The sequence below is a fragment of the Heterodontus francisci genome, chromosome 8 (genome assembly GCF_036365525.1).
Source record: "Heterodontus francisci isolate sHetFra1 chromosome 8, sHetFra1.hap1, whole genome shotgun sequence".
NCBI classification, from domain to species: domain Eukaryota; kingdom Metazoa; phylum Chordata; class Chondrichthyes; order Heterodontiformes; family Heterodontidae; genus Heterodontus; species Heterodontus francisci.
In genome coordinates, this window is record NC_090378.1 from 45116471 (window position 1) to 45134700 (window position 18230).

The window sequence follows — 18230 nt, forward strand, 5'->3', positions numbered from 1 at the left end:
CAAGTGAATGATCCTTTCCAGCCTCCTCCTCAGATCCCTATCATCACTGATGCCAGTCTGTAGCCAATTGCGTTTGCGACACATGATCTCAAGAACAGGCTGAATGCACTGTATACTGCCAAGGCTGTGGGTCCTCACAACATTCTGGCTCTATATATTGTGCCTACAAGAGCAGATCAGAGGCTGGGTATTCTGACTCTCCTCCTGACTCCAAAAACCATTCCCCTACCTACAAGGCATATGGCAGGAGAGTGAAGGAATTCTCTCCACTTGACTGAATAAGTGTAGCTCCAACAACACTCAAATTCAACACTGTCCAAGAGAAACCAGTCAGCCTGATTGGCACCCCATCCACTACCTTAAACATTCACCATCTACAAGATGCATTGTAGCAACTCGCCAACGCTTCATTGACTACACCTCCTAAAGCACTGAATTCTACCACCTTGAAGGGGAATAGGTGTGTGGAAACATCTCCACTCCCAAGTCACACACCATCCTGACTTGACATTAATCCCTGTTCCTTCATTGTTGCTGAGTCAAGATCCTGGAACTCCCTACCTACCAATACTGTGGGAGTACCTTCACATGGACTGCAGTGATTCAAGAAGACAGCTCATAACCACCTTCTCCTGGGCAATAAATGCTGGCCTGCATCTTGTTTTTAAAAAAATAATAATTTAAAAATTCCAATCAGTCTTTACCACTTCTAATATTTTACTGAAATCATCAATAAAGGTAAGTACTTTGATCATTTGCAGCCAGCCCTATGTGAAAAAACTATATTTTGCAAAGTTAATAAATTCTTATCTCTTCAGAGTCACTCCCTGCTCTATTAAAATCATACTGCACATTTATCAGGCTGACAAGCACCACAGCAATGTCAATAACTGGTGTTGCACAAATTATAATTATTACTATTTTCATATGTGTTGTCTTTACCCCCTCCTCACACATGTATCTATGTTGAGTTTTCCCACCCCTCCCCTGCTTCAATAGGTTTCTCTCCTAAATAAGATCACTCTCAACTTAAATTTAGCCCCTTCCTAATTGAGGATTATATTCTCTAATAAAATCACAGATTCACAGTGCATGTTTTGTGTAATTGGTCAAATGTTGATTCTGAAATGGAGGGAAAATCCAACTCAAAGAATATGCATTATGATTCCAGTGATAAAAGGACACAAAGTTGTGTATATCTGCCTATGTGGATTATGGACCAGAATGACCATACTAGTGTGGTATTGGGTGTTCTTTTAAAGTTGAAATTGCTGCAATGTAGCAGGATCTTTACTCTTTTGCATCTAATTTGCAGCATGTACTCAATGACACCTGCTTGATACTATGGGTGCAAAATTTAAGAAAATGTTCTGTTCCCTGCTATTAACATCCCTCACCTTGAAAGGCACAAAAATGCATTTCTTCACTGTTTGGCCATCCAGCCTGCATAAAGAAAGGTCAGGTATAATGGCAGACGATAGTTAATGCAGCAGATAGAAAATTTCCTCTGATGGAGGAAGTCCAGAACAAGGGGGTATAACCTCAAAATTAGAGCTGAGCTGTTCAGGGGTGATGTCAGAAACCAGCTCTTCAAAGGGTAGTGGAAATCTGGAACTCCAAAAATCTGTTCAGGCTAATTCAATTAAAAATTTCAAAACTGAAATTGATAGACTTATGTTAGGCAAGGGTATTAAAGGTTACAATACCAAGGTGGTTCAATGGAGTTAAAATACAAATCAGCCAAGATATAATTGAATGGCAGAACAGGCTCAAAGAGGTTGAATGGCCTACTCCTGTTCCTTCGCTGGCTAATCCTCATGGTAGACTTTCATGTAGTACCACACAAAGTCCAACAAGCTAAGAGTGAATTCCTGTGAAAAACCTTCCAGTCTAATGGTTAGTTAGGCCTTTGTATATGTCGGTGCCATTATGTCTGCTGCCACACCCAAGTTTGACAGCTGGAATCTTTGCTTGTACTATTTGTTTACCAAAGTGAAATCTGGTCACCTGTCTGCAGACATGTCAGTATTGGAGGTTGGGCAGAGTGCAGCTCATGTATTGTGACTCACTTGCCTTCCCTCGGGGCCTATTTTCCCTGCACCAGGGAAAGAGTAGGGCCCATTAGGGACCAAAGTGGCAATCTGTGTGTGGAGCCGGAGGACATAGGTGAGGTTTTAAATGATTACTTTTCATCTGTGTTCACTATGGAGAAGGACAATGTAGGTGTAGCGATCAGGGAGGGGGATTGTGATATACTTGAACATATTAGCATTGAAAGGGAGGAAGTATTAGCCTTTTTAGTGGGCTTAAAAGTAGATAAATCCCCAAGCCCAGATGAGATGTATCCCAGGCTGTTATGTGAGGCAACGGAGGAGATTGCAGGGGCTCTGACACAAATTTTCAAATCCTCTCTGGCCACAGCAGAGGACTGGAGGACAGCGAATGTGGTACCATTATTCAAAAAGGGTATCGGGGATAAACCAAGTAATTACAGGCCGATGAGTCTAACATCAGTGGTTGGGAAACTTGGAAAAAATTCTGAGGGACAGGATTAATCTCCATTTGGAGAAGCAGGGATAGTCAGCGTGGCTTTGTCAGGGGGAGATCGAGTCTAACTAAATTGATTGAATTTTTCAAGGTGGTGACTAGATGTGTAGATGAGAGTAAAGCAGTTGATGTAGTCTACATGGACTTCAGTGAGGCTTATGAAAGGTCCCGCATGGGAGATTGGTTAAGATAAGAGCCCATGGGATCCAGGGCAAATTGGATCCAAAATTGGTTTAGTGGCAGGAGGCAGAGGGTGATGGTTGAGGGTTGTTTTTGCGAGTGGAAGCCTGTGACCAGTGGTGTACCACAGGGATCGGTGCTGGGTCCCTTGCTGTTTGTAAGGGTTAACATTTGTAACATTAATGATTTAGACGTGAATACAGGAGGTATGATCAGTAAGTTCGCAGATGACACGAAAATTGGTGGTGCCGTAAACAGTGAGGAGGAAAGCCTTAGATTACAGGACAATATAGATGGGATGGTCAGATGGGCGGAGCAGTGGCAAATGAAATTTAATTCTGAAAAGTGTGAGGTGATGCATTTTGGGAGGACTAACAAGGCAAGGGAATGTACAATGGCTGGTAGGATCCTTGGAAGTACAGAGGGACCTTGGTGTACTTGTCCATAGATCACTGAAGGCAGCAGCACAGGTAGATAAGGTGGTTGGGAAGGCATATGGGATACTTGCCTTTATCAGCCGAGGCATAGGATATAAGAGCAGGGAGGTTGTGATGGAGCTGTATAAAACGCTAGTTAGGCCACAGCTGGAGTACTGTGTATGGTTCTGGGCACCACACGATAGGAAGGATATGATTGCACTGGAGAGGGTGCAGAGGAGATTCACCAGGATGTTGCCTGGGCTGGAGTATTTCAGCTATGAAGAGACTGAAAAGGCTAGGGTTGTTTTCCTTAGAGCAAAGAAGGCTGAGGGGAGATATGATTGAGGTATACAGAATTATGAGGGGCAGTGATAGGTTAGATAGGAAGAAACTTTTTCTCAGTGGAGGGGGCAATAACCAGGGGGCATAGATTTAAGGTAAGGGGCAGGAGGTTTAGAGGGGATTTGAGGGAAAAAATTTTCACCCAGAGGGTGGTTGGAATCTGGAACACACTGCCTGAATAGGTGGTAGAGGCAGGAACCCTCACAACATTTAAGAAGTGTTTCGATGAGCACTTGAAATGCCATAGCATACAAGGCTATGGGCCAAGTGCTGGAAAATGGGATTAGAATAGTTAGGTGCTTGATGGCCGGCACTGCCACGATGGGCCGAAGGGCCCGTTTCTGTGCTGTATAACTCAATACAGCGCACTGACTTTATGACTCCATGACTTCACGCCAGAAGATTTCCTTTGGGAAACCTGTGAACAGCTGTAATGGTGCTGCAGAAAAAAATAAATAAAACAATTGGCCCAAAGGCTCATAAGACCTTATGTGTTAGTCAGTGGGCAGGTGCTAGCGGCCTGTGCCTTGGACGTGGCTTCAGGTGTACCAGATTCATTTCATGACCATGCACCCAAAGTTAAGGTCCCACCTCCATTCTTTGAGATCTGCACTGAACAGTATTCTGCATTCACACTTGCTCCTGCTCAGAGAGCACTTACATATAGCAGCAGATTTGGAAGTCAAAGAAGCACGCCTTCAAAGGTCGGAATTAGAAGTACTTTGTAATGGAAATATCACATAGTAAATTTGGAGCACTTTAATCTCTTAATTCCAACAACTGCTTTTTGTGATGACCCATGTTAAAATAACAGCTGATGATAGGATGATGTAAGGTGGAAGTGAGGTACGTAGCACAAAACATACATAATAGTTTCCTGGGTAGGGTGTGCGGTATTTCATTCATCTGCAATATGTATACAGGGTACAGATCTAGAAATTATTTGAACCAGATATCAATTAGTGAATCATAGCAATTTTCCAAGTTTGCACCTGTGCTTCTATTCCCTCTTCTTTTACTTCCTTCTCATCTGCAAAATGGGGTTGCTTTTTGTCATGCTGTAGCTCACCCCTCTTCATATTATAAAGCTATGCAATATGTAACAGACTTTGATTATTAGTTAAGATTACAGGAATGCACACCATAGACATGCAAAACAAAGATTGCACTTTTCAGATTGCTCAGGCTTAGAGCTTCTCTGTAGCCCACCAAAGATCTCTTAAGATTATGTGGTGATTTCAGACACTTTGCTGAGCTATCCAAACACCAGTCCTTGTTTCAGCATGCCTATAAGTGTATTCTCCTGTAATTCTGATTATGGTAGTGCCTCTGTTAGGATAGATTGCAGTCTTTGCCTATATTTCAGGAATGAGAGTCCTCGACACGAGTCAATGCTTATAAATTACAGACAACATACACATCGAGGTTCAAGAGTTCACCTACCTAGGCTCAACTATCACCAGTAACCTATCTCTCGATGCAGAAATCAACAAGCTCAAGGGACAGGCATCTGCTGCTATGTCCAGACTAGCCAAGAGGATGTGGGAAATTGGCGCACTGACACGGAACACAAAAGTCCGAGTGTTTCAAGCCTGTGTCCTCAGTACCTTGCTCTACGGCAGCGAGGCCTGGACAACGTGTCAGCCAAGAGTGACGTCTCAATGCATTCCATCTTTGCTGTCTCCGGAGAATCCTTGGAATCAGGTGGCAGGACCATATCTCCAATGCAGAAATCCTCAAGGTGGCCAACATCCCCAGCATGTATGCCCTACTGAGACTGCGGCGCTTGAGATGTCTTGGCCTTGTGAGCCGCATGGAAGATGGCAGGATCCCCAAGGACGCGTTGTACAGCGAGCACGTCACTGATACCAGACCCACTGGCCGTCCATGTCTCCGCTGTAAAGACGTCTGCAAACGCAACATGGTGGCAGCAATGCCAACTATGTGTATATGAAGAACACAGTGGAGGCAGCAGAACACATCGAAGTAGCAACACTGCAGAGAGGCTTGGCAACGTTCTTCAATGGGAACAGCGGTCTCGAGCGAGACATCGGCCACAGCGATCTCTCCCGTTTAAGTCCATCGAAGACAACACAACACATTCATTGGAGGCAGCAACAGCACGACACTGTCAGGTTCAACAATCATCTGCTGAATTTGGTGCTCAGGAGACTGAGTACACGAAGGGGGTTGCGTTTTTTGACAATAGACAGCAAGGAAAGGCAGGAATCGGGCTCATTAAGTGAGCAGAGTCGGTTCATGTCGGGGATTGTGGAGGGAACCCCCATTATGCACAGGGTGTCTCCCGCCATAACTGATTCCTGGGCAGAAAGCCTGTGCTACAGGCACTGAGTTAAGGGTGTGGCTGAAGTCCAACCCTGTAGACACAGAAGAACTGCATTTTTTTTCCCTTCAGGGAAAACCTCACAGAAAAGAAATAGGGAGACATTTAAAGGGGAAATCTCCAGCGAAAGATTCTTGCCGACCAGACATTTGGTACCATGACTACCAAATACCTGTTAATGAATTGGAAAGCCCAAAATCTCCTCCTTGGATTCCAGCACTTCAACCAGTGAATGGAGTTGTGCTTTCTGGATCTTGATCAGCAAGCCATCAAAATAAAAATTGTGATTGGCAACAAAGGCCTCCACGGGATCAACAATTCAGGACCATCTGAAGCGGACCAGAGGGATCCACTGAGGCTCTGGAGTAAACTAGAGAATCAGCTAAAGGTCAGGATTAATTTTAGAATCCACCATTTGGAATTGATGGCATACGGATGCCGCGAGAAAGGAAAAGTCTGTGATTTCTCGGAGACGGAATTATCCGAATAGATAATGGATTTGGTCATTGCTTCTACCCTGATAGAAACTTTTCAGAAAGAGCTGTTGGACAAAGAAAAAGGGTCTGACATTGCAAGTCTGAAAGAAGGCAGGAAATCTGAGGCCATAGCCGCAGGTAGGCAGTGCATATGGGCACTTGGTACAACAACCATAGGCGAGGTAACCAGGTCACCTCAACAAGGCAAGACATGTGACAAGTGTGGTCTGATGTACCAGCCAAGAAACTGTCAGCTTACATGGATAACTGCAAGGTGTGTGGCAAGAAAGGTCACTGGGCACGGCTGTGCAGGAGGTCTGGTACTGGAAAATTGGCCAGAAGTCACAGCAGGCCACGACATGACAAGAAACAGACACCGCCTTGTGAGAGAAACAGGGATGCATTCATAACAGGCCCATGCAGATACAGACATGGCCATGAGATATACAAAGACATGAGTGATACATAGGGCACTAGAGGTGAGCAATCTTTTCACACAGTAACAGTTGCACACCAGGTATATGCGGTTACACAACAGGATGCATTCACCACCATTGACATCAAATGCCCAGAGAAGTGTGGACAGCACAAGTTGCAATTCAAGGATGATACAGTTCAAATATTTTACCACTGAGAATCCTGAAGAACATGTACCTGATGAATTGGGAAGCCATGATATGACCTACAAAGTCAGAGTTACTGTGTATAACTGGTCCCTAGTCCATTGTATGGGAACACTAATGTTAGAACGCAGGTATGGAAGCTCTAATTGGTCACCACAAATATTCTACATAGTCGATACCAATGGTCCAGCAGTTGCAGGGCTACCAGCATATAATGAGCTTCGAATCATGACAGTCCATGAGATCAGCAGTGTGCTGAAAACACTTGACCAAAATAGGTATGATCCCATTGAGTCCATCCATGATTTGCAACAAATGTACCCAGATCATTTTGATACTGTGGTAAGTTTCAAACAAGATGCTACTCTACATGTGAGAGATGACACCACTCCTATAAATCCACCAAGGAAATGTAACATCCATGTCAAGAACAAGCTCAAAGCCGAGCTGGATACTATGGAGAGACAAGGAATTATCAGCGTATCCAGCAGCACATGAATTAGTGCAGCTCTATAACAGCTGTGATCAAAAAAGATGGCAACATTAGGGTATGTTTAGACACCAGATGGCTGAACCAGCCATCAAAATGATGTCCTCATAAAATCCCCACCTTGGAGGAATTAAATCCAAAGTCAGATTCTTTTCGAAACTAGATGCAAAACACGATACTGGTTGGTCCATCTCTCTGAAAGTTTGCAAGAGCTGATGAATTTCAGGACTCAGTTTGGAAGATACTGATTTTTGCACCTAACATTTGGTTTATCAGTAAGCCATGATTTATTTCAACAACAAATGGGTCACATCACGGAAAATGTGTCAGGGCGTGTCTCTATTGCAGACGATATAGCAGTGATGGGCAGCACAAAAGAGGAGCACGACAGAAATCTGCACATCCTAATGCAAACAGCCAAAAGGGAAAGCCTTGTATTCAACAGCAAGAAGTGTGTAATTAATACAAGTCACATCCATTTTCTTGGCTCAATCTACTCCAATACAGGCATAAAACTGGATCCCAGCAAGGTAGAGGATATCCAGTCCATGCCTCGTCCACAAGCTAAGGAAAACCTACGGACATGTCTTGGTCTATTTAATTTTCTAGCTCCAGACATCCCACATTTTGCTGAGAAGTCTTTGTCTCTACAGGAACTCCTCAAAAAGTATACTCTGTATTTGTGGCCCGAGGACCACCAGTATGCATTTGACTCACTGAAGCAATCATTGTCGACAGAAGCATGTTTACAGTATTACGACCCAAGCAAGGATACTGTTTTTGAAGTAGATGCTTCATTGAAAGGTCTTGGAGCATGCTTGTTGCAAGAAGGTCGTCCAATTGCTTTTGGTTCAAAAAGCTTATTGCCCACTCAGGCCAACTATTCCAACATAGAAAGCGAAACACTAGCACTGATATTTGGAATGATCAAGTTTCACACTTACCTTTTCAGCAAGCATTTCATAATCGAGACGGATCATAAACCACTGGCGATGATATGGCAGAAATCTCTCCCCAGTGCGCCACCTCGACGACAATGGCTACTAATCAAGATGCAAATGTACGACTACAAAGTCAGATATAAGCCTGGGAATCTTATGGTGACTTCTGACACCCTTAGCAGGTTGTCCAATCCCAGAAAATGTGAAGACATTCCACTAGACATCCAGGTTGATGAAGTCAACATTGAGTTGAGAGGTGTATTCCAGATAGATTTAATGCGTTTTGGGCAAAGGAAGCATGAGGAACTATAGGAAGAAACTTCCAAAGACAAAGCTTTGAACGGGTTTTGGCAACTCATTGTGTACAGTTTTGATCTCCTTATTTGAAAAAGGATATAATTGCATTAGAAGCAGTTCAGAGAAGGTTCACTTAACTAATTCCAGGGATCAAGGGCTTATGAAGAAAGGTTGAACAGGTTGGGCCTATACCCATTGGAGTTTAGAAGAATGAGAGGTGATCTTATTGAAACATATAAGATCCTGAGGGGACTTGATACAGTGGATACCAGGAGGATGTTTCCTCTTGTGGGGGAGACTTTTTTTTCTCAAAGATTCATTAGTCTGTGGGTCATTGAATTTATTCAAGGCTAAGTTAGATAGATTTTTGATAGACAAGGGAGTCGAAGGTTATAGGGGGGCAGACAGGAAAGTGGAGTTGAGACCACAACCAGATCAGCCATGATCTTATGGAATGGTGAAGCAGGCTCAAAGGGCCAAATGGCCTACTCCTGCTCCTAAGTCCTATGCTCCTATTGTCAAAGGATGGCCCTGACACCATACAAGAAGTTCCTGAAGAACTCAGAATCTTTTGGCCATACCGAGATGAGTTGGGGGTATCTAGTGGTGTCATTTTCAAAGGAAGGCAGGTGTTAATCCCACAAATGCTTTCCCTTGACAGTCTTTCACAGTTTCACCAAGGTCACCTTATGACCAAGGTCATAACAGTCCACTGACAGGGAATTAACAGTGATATTGAGCAAGCTGTATGGTTGTCTAACACATGCCAAGAGCACCAACCAAGCCAACATCAAGAGCTGCTCCATCCGCACGGAATCCCGTCACATCCTTGATCAAGGATAGCCACAGATCTCTTTATAAAAGGCAATGATTATCTGTTACTAACCGATTACTTCTCCAAATTCCCTATAATCTGGCAATTGAGGGACATGATAAGCGCATCAGTTGTGACCATTATCAGCGCAATCTTCAACTTGTTCGGTCCCACAGAGGAAATAGTATCGGACAACACACTATACAACGCAATACACTGTCAAACCATTTGAAGACGTAAGAAATGGAAGGTAAACCATGTCACATCGTCACCACATTACCCTAGGTCAAATGGCCTAGTAGAAAGGATGGTACGCACAGTCAGTGTGAAATGTCAAGAGACCAAGCAAGATCTGCATGTACAACAAGAAATGCTGGATTCACTCAGCAGGTCTGGCAGCATCTGTGGAAAGAGAAGCAGAGTTAACGTTTCGGGTCAGTGACCCTTCTTCGGAACTGACAAATATTAGAAAAGTCACAGATTATAAACAAGTGAGGTGGGGGTTGGGCAAGAGATAACAAAGGAGAAGGTGCAGATTGGACCAGGCCACATAGCTGACCAAAAGGTCACGGAGCAAAGGCAAACAATATGTTAATGGTGTGTTGAAAGACAAAGCATTAGTACAGATTAGGTGTGAATATACTGAATATTGAACATCAGCAAGTGCAAACCTGAAGAAAAACAACCTGAAATGCATGTAGCCATGTTGCACTTGAGGCCAAAACCAATCAGCACAGGATTACCGTCAACTGCAGAAATTATATTTGGAAGACTTGTCAAAACAACCCTTCCTAGTCATCATCTCATTAAATCTTTGTCAGTACAGGACAAACTGTTGGCAAATCAAATTGACAGCTGCGCACAATAGGCATGCAGGCGCAGAACTACCACCATTACAGATTGGACAGAAAGTCAGAGTAATCCATCCGCAGGAAAGGACAGGTTCTGCCCAGAAGGGTCCAAAATTTGCAACGAACCAAGGTCATAAGAAGTAACCACCCCTAATGGAGCAGTACTAAGACAAAACAAATTCAGCTGAGGGAACTAGCTAAAAACATTGTACCTAACTACCCTATTGCTTCGAAAGCACGTTCACATTCGAATCCACAGAATGTAGTGAAGAAAAGTGACAAGTATAATGCTCAAGCACAGGATGACTGTCAGAACACACATACAGGTCAAGCAAAAAGAGTTGACAAATCTAGTTCTCAACCAAGCTACACAGTGACAAGATCAGGTCAAGTCAGCAGACCACCTGTATGGTTCAGAGACATTTGACAAAAGAATATAAAAGTCAATGCATACTGTTACACCAGTGTTTTTTGTTGAATTTTCTTTAATCCACTGACTGGAGATTTGATTTTATATTTTCTTTACAAGACATTTTTAAAGACAAGCTGCCAGCATAGTCATCCTTTCAGCTTAAGATGATCACCTACATCCTGTATCCTACATTGCAAAGAACTGTGAGGAGAGAGATGAAATGTCTGCTAATTTCCCAGCAAGAACGAGGATACAGGAACAAAGAACAATACAGTACAGGAACAGGCCATTCGGCCCTCCAAGCCTGCGCTGATCTTGATGCCTGTCTAAACTAAAACCTTCTGCACTTCCGGGGACCGTATCCCTCTATTCCTATCCTATTCATGTATTTGTCAAGATGCCTCTTAAACGTCGCTATTGTACCTGCTTCCACCACCTCCCCCGGCAGCAAGTTCCAGGCACTCACCAACCTCTGTGTAAAAAAACTCGCCTTGCACATCCCCTCTAAACTTTGCCCCTTGCACCTTAAACCTATGTCCCCTAGTAACTGACTCTTCCACCCTGGGAAAAAGCTTCTGACTATCCACTCTGTCCATGCCACTCATAACTTTGTAAACCTCTATCATGTCGCCCCTCCATCTCCGTCGTTCCAGTGGAAACAATCCAAGTTTATCAAACCTCTCCTCATAGCTAATACCCTCCAGACCAAGCAACATCCTGGTAAACCTCTTCTGTACTCTCTCCAAAGCCTCCACATCTTTCTGGTAGTGTACGCAATATTCCAAGTGTGGCCTAACTAAGGTTCTGTACAGCTGCAGCATGACTTGCCAATTTTTATACTCTATGCCCCGACCGATGAAGAAAAGTACGCCGTATGCCTTCTTGACTACCTTATCCACCTGCGTTGCCACTTTCAGTGATCTGTGGACCTGTACGCCCAGATCTCTCTGCCTGTCAATACTCCTGAGGGTTCTGCCATTTATTGTATACTTCCCACCTGTAATAGACCTTCCAAAATGCATTACCTCACATTTGTCCGGATTAAACTCCATCTGCCATTTCTCCACCCAAGTCTCCAACTGATCTATATCCTGCTGTATCCTCTGACAATCCTCATCACTATCCGCAACAACCTTTGTGTCATCTGCAAACTTACTAATCAGACCAGCTACATTTTCCTCCAAATCATTTATATATACTACAAACAGCAAAGGTCCCAGTACTGATCCCTGCAGAACACCACTACTCACATCCCTCCATTCTGAAAAGCACCCTTCCACTGCTACCCTCTGTCTTCTATGACCGAGCCAGTTCTGTATCCATCTTGCCAGCTCACCTCTGATCCCGTGTGACTTCACATTTTGTACCAGTCTGCATTGAGGGACCGTGTCAAAGGTTTTACTGAAGTCCATATAGATAACATCCACTGCCCTTCCTTCATCAATCATCTTTGTCACTTGCTCAAAAAACTCGATTAAGTTAGTGAGACACGACCTCCCCTTCACAAAACCATGCTGCCTCTCGCTAATAAGTTTGTTTGTTTCTAAATGGGAGTAAATCCTGTCCCAAAGAATCCTCTCCAATAATTTCCCTACCATTGACGTAAGGCTCACCGGCCTGTAATTTCCTGGATTATCCTTGCTATCCGTCTTAAACAAAGGAACAACATTGGCTATTGTCCAGTCCTCTGGGACCTTACCTGTAGCCAATGAGGATACAAAGATTTCTGTCAAGGCCCCAGCAATTTCTTCCCTTACCTCCCTCAGTATTCTGGAATAGATCCCATCAGGCCCTGGGGACTTAGCTACCTTAATGCTTTTCAAGACGCCCAACACCACCTCCTTTTTGATATCGACATGACCCAGACTATCTGCACTCCCTTCCCTAGACTCATCATCCACCAAGTCCTTCTCTTTTGTGAATACTGATGCAAAGTACTCATTTAGTACCTCGGCCATTTCCTCTGACTCCACACATAGATTCCCTCCTTTGTCCTTGAGTGGGCCAACCCTTTCCCTGGTTACCCTCTTGCTCTTTATATACGTATAAAAAGCCTTGGGATTCTCCTTAATCCTGTTTGCCAATGACTTTTCATGACCCCTTTTAGCCCTCCTGACTCCTTGCTTAAGTTCCTTCCTACTTTCTTTATATTCCTCAAGGGATTCGTCTGTTCCCAGCCTTCTAGCCTTTACGAATGCTTCCTTTTTCTTTTTGACTAGGCTCCCTCGTTATCCAAGGTTCCCGAAACTTGCCAAACTTATCGTTCATCCTCACAGGAACATGCCGGTCCTGGATTCTAATCAACTGACGTTTGAAAGACTCCCACATGTCAGATGTTGATTTACCCTCAAACAGCCGCCCCCAATCTAAATTCTTCAGTTCCTGCCTAATATTGTTATTATTAGCCTTCCCCCAATTTAGCAGCTTCACCCGAGGACTACTCTTATCCTTATCCACAAGTACCTTAAAACTTGTGGAATTATGGTCACTGTTCCCGAAATGCTCCCCTACTGAAACTTCGACCACCTGGCCGGGCTCATTCCCCAATACCAGGTCCAGTATGGCCCCTTCCCTAGTTGGACTATCTACATATTGTTTCAAGAAGCCCTCCTGGATGCTCCTTGCAAATTCTGCCCCATCCAAGCCCGTAGCACTAAGTGAGTCCCAGTCAATATAGGGGAAGTTAAAATCACCCACCACAACAACCCTGTTGCTTTTACATCTTTCCAAAATCTGTCTACATATCTGCTCTTCTATCTCCCGCTGGCTGTTGGGAGGCCTGTAGTAAACCCCCAACATCGTGACTGCACCCTTCCTATTCCTGAGCTCTACCCATATTGCCTCGCTGCATGATCCCTCCGAGGTGTCCTCCTGCCGTACAGCTGTGATATTCTCCTTAACCAGGAATTCAACTCCCCCACCCCTTTTATATCCCTCGCTATCCCGCCTGAAGCATCGAAATCCCGGAATATTTAGCTGCCAATCCTGTCCTTCCCTCAACCATGTTTCTGTAATAGCAACAACATCGTAGTTCCAAGTACTAATCTAAGCTCTAAGTTCATCTGCCTTACCTGTTATACTTCTCGCATTGAAGCAAATGCACTTCAGACCACCAATCCCACTGTGCTCAGCAACATCTCCCTGCCTGTTCTTCCTCTCAGTCTTACTGGCCTTATTCACTAGTTCCCCCTCAGTTATTTCACCTGCTGACCTACTGCTCCAGTTCCCACCCCCCTGCCACACTAGTTTAAACCCTCCCGAGTGACGCTAGCAAACCTCGCAGCCAGGATATTTGTGCCCCTCCAGTTTAGATGCAACCCGTCCTTCTTGTATAGGTCCCACCTGTCCCAGAAGAGATCCCAATGATCCAGATATCTGAAACCCTCCCTCCTACACCAGCTGTTTAGCCACGTGTTTAGCTGCACTATCTTCCTATTTCTAGCCTCACAGGCACGTGGCACAGGGAATAATCCCGAGATTACAACCCTAGAGGTCCTGTTTTTTAATGTACTACCTAACTCCCTGAACTCCCCCAGCAGGACCTCATCACTCTTCCTGCCTACGTCGTTAGTACCAATGTGTACCACAACCTCTGGCTGTTCACCCTCCCCCTTCAGAATGCCCCCTGCCCGTTCAGAGACATCCTTGACCCTGGCACCAGGGAGGCAACATACCATCCTGGAGTCTCTTTCACGTCCACAGAAGCGCCTATCTGTGCCCCTGACTATAGAGTCCCCTATAATTATTGCTCTTCTGCACTTTGTCCCTTCCTGCTGAACAACAGAGCCAGCTGTGGTGCCACTGCTCTGGCTGCTGCTGATGTTTTCCCCTGATAGGCCATTCCCCCCCCCAACAGTATCCAAAACGGTATACTTGTTAGAGAGGGTGATAGCCATAGGGGATTCCTGCACTGACTGCCTGCCCCTTCGAGCGGTCACCCATCTATCTGCCTGCACCTTGGGTGTAACCATGTCTCTAAAACTCCTGTCTATGATGCTTTCCGCCACCTGCATGCTCCTAAGTGCATCCAATTGCTGCTCCAACCGATCCATGCGGTCTGTGAGGAGCTGCAATTGGGTACACTTCCTGCAGATGTAGTTGTCCGGAATGCTGGAAGCGTCACGAAACTCCCACATCTCACAGTTGAAGCACTTTCTTTACCCCTCTAACTGACCTTTCTAGCACTAATTAATACATTAAATTAAAATAAATACTTATTAAATTCTTACTAAATTAAGTTACAATTAACTATATCGTCCCTCGGGCTAGATTTCTGCTATAAATATTAAATGCTAAATACAGTAATCTGCTCCCTCCGGTTTAGTTACTCCCCTACTTATTAATTAATTAGTTAATTAGGGTTAATTCGTTTATCAATGCTTTATTTTCAAATTCAGTGCAATTCCTACCAGCCAATCAGGTCACAGCTTTCCTGTGACGTCACTTTTTCATTTTTTTTTCTCTCTTTTTCCAACCGAGGTAACTTACTCTGTATACTTACCGCTCCAGAACTCCACCCTCCGAGTCTTCTGTCTCGAACTAGGCCGCGAATCCCCGATGTAAGTTTTTTATACTTACCGCTCCTGAATTCCATCCTCCGAGTCTTCGCCTTGGAACTAGACCGCGAATCTATGAAGTAAGGTTTTATACTTACCGCTCCGGAACTCCGCCCTCCGAGTCTTCTCCCTGGAAGTTTAAAGGAACTACCTGTTCTCTCAGCAAACAAAGAAATACTGCTAACTGCTATGTTTGAATGACTGAGTTATGTGACAAGCCCCTCCCCACCTGTGCTTTTAAGCTGGTGTTTTCTCTGCAGCAAAGGAGAAACAACTAGACTCTGACATTAGCAGACCCTAAGTGGGGGTCCCTCTCTCCATTCCAGCTTGAAATCCTGCTTGTTGACTAACCACCTTTGCATACTTAGGCTACAATCAGAAACCCCGTTGGAGGAAATCATCCACATTGCTATCTCCAAGAGACTCACCGAACCAGTCATCTACCTCTTCAAACTAAAAGCCTAAGGACCACTGAATTCAGTTAGAAGCCAGCCAACTCACCATTCTCCACAGACTGTATACCTTTTTAATGGACTCTAACTCAATCAATCTACCTTTTCCTACTCTGTAACCTATTTGTGCGTGTGTGTAAACCTCTAGCATGTTAACCTCTTTCTTTGTTAACACAAGAAAACCTGTCCAATTGGTTCTTGTTATGATCTTGGCAAGTAAGTAATCAAACACCTACTGAATTGGCCAGTACATCCACTTTAAGAATGAATTAAACCTGTTGTAGTCTAACAAGGAGAGGGAAAAGAGGGAAGCCCTTCAAGCCCTCCTCACTTGACTGTAACAATATGTAAATATTGTTCAAAACTATTCTGTTTCATTATGTACATAGTTTATCTTTCATGTATTTCCATTTAAGGAAAGGGGATGTTGTGATATCACTTTAACAGTTTGAATACCTCACACAGCATCACAGGAACTTGTGGTAGAGCAGTTGGAGTTGTGTTGATCACATAGTCACACATGTATGATAGAGCTCTCTTGTAAATTTGTTCTTTCACAATAAGGAATCCACAATCTGTTTGCCTTTCAACTCAAGTTTGTCTGGTACTTTATTGCTGGGAAAAGCAATAACACAACAGCTCTGTGAGCCTGCAAATAATGTGGGCACAATGGATTACACAATAATGAACCTATCATGGTTGCTTCCCTGATAACATGCCTTCCTGTACATAATGATGTTTCTGTAATCAAACACCAATGAATATTTCAGTTTGTGTAGGTCAAGCGATTGCTGATGCCAGAAGGTTATCATCTACGATGCATTGGAACCATGCAATCCAGTGAAGGTTCTGTGCCCTGTCAAGCTGCCTCCTTTCCACAGGAAAACAAAAATGGTTTTGCTCCTTCTGAACATTGCATCTGTCCCTTGCTTGATATTGATGATTGCACAATATTCAGCACCATTCGCGATTCCTCAGATACTGAAGCAGTCTGTGTAGAAATGCAGCAAGACCTGGACAATATCCAAGCTTGGGCTAATAAATGGCAAGTAACATTTGTGCCACGCAAGTGCCAGGCAATGACAATCTCCAATAAGAGAGAATCTCACCATCTCCCCTTGACATTCAATGGCATTACGAATGCTTTCCCCCACTATAAAACCCCCATCCTGGGGGTTACCATTGACTAGAAACTGAACTGGACCAGCCACATTAATACCATGGCTACAAGAGCAGGTCATAGGTTAGGAATCCTGTGGCGAGTAACGCACCTCCTGACTCCCCAAAGCCTGACCACCATCTACATAGCACAAGGCAGGAGTGTAATGGAATATTCTCCACTTTCCTGGATGGGTGCAGCTCCAACAACACTGAAAAAGCTCAACACCATCCAGGACAAAGCAGCCCGCTTGATTGGCACCCCATCCACCACCTTCAACATTCATTCCCTCCACTACAAAAGTGGCAGCAGTGTGTACCATCTAAAAGATGCACTGCAGCAATGCTCCAAGGCTCCTTAGACTGCACCTTCCAAACCCATGACCTCTATCACCGAGAAGGACAAGAGCAGCAGATGCATGGGAACAGCACCACCTGCAAGTTCCCCCTCCAAGACACACACCATTCTAACTTGGAACTATATCACCGTTCCTTCACTGTCACTGGTCGAAATCCTGGAACACCTTCCGAACAGCACTGTGGGTGTACCTACCCCACGTGGACTGCAGCAGTTCAAGACGGCAGCTCACCACCACCTTCTCAAGGGCAATTAGGGATTGGAAATAATTGCTGTCCGAGCCAGTGGCGCCCACATCCCATGAACGAATGTGCACTGCAATTGTATTAATTTATCAGGTGACCCCTGCAATGAACTGTAAGAATGCAGTAACTTAAAAGCTTAATTTTGTAGGAAGGTTCACTGCTATCGAAGTTATCTAGATGTTGTCTGTAGCTCAGGCATAATTCTGACAGTCTCTCACCTAGATTTTGCAGCCCTTTAGAACTAGAAAGGAGTTCCCATTCTTCCCATTTTGTTAAAAGTTAAATTGCAGTAGCAAGCAATAATTCTGCAGGAAGTTATTGAAAAAATGCAAGAATGGCACAGCACAGCACCAAAAACTAATGCATGGAGATAAGTGAAACCAAATATTACTAACTGAAAATAAATCCATAAGTTTGCAATCAAGTTTTCTAACAGCATCACTTTAAGTGTCCAACTTCATAAGGTTGGGACAAAAGATTAGCTGTGCCCACATTTTGACTGTGGCTGTAATGAGGTTTGTGCTTGATTACGGTGCAATCTCTGGAAAGATCCCAAATTACTTATATGAAAAATGAAATACGCTACACCTCAAGACCAACTATAGATTTCCTCTCACCCCATCAAGCTTCTGCATCAATAGTAGAGCCTCCAAAATTGGTCCTATACTGCTGCTTTTTAAAAAGAGTGATACACAACAGATGAGTTATAATTAAAAACCAAAATG

At 44.1% G+C, this 18230-nt stretch overlaps 1 protein-coding gene across 2 annotated transcripts in view; it reads right to left on the bottom strand.

Moving 5' to 3' along the window:
- LOC137372796 (peroxiredoxin-1-like) overlaps window positions 1–18230 on the bottom strand; it is a 125445-nt gene that overhangs the window by 96698 nt on the left and 10517 nt on the right. The window lies entirely within an intron of this gene.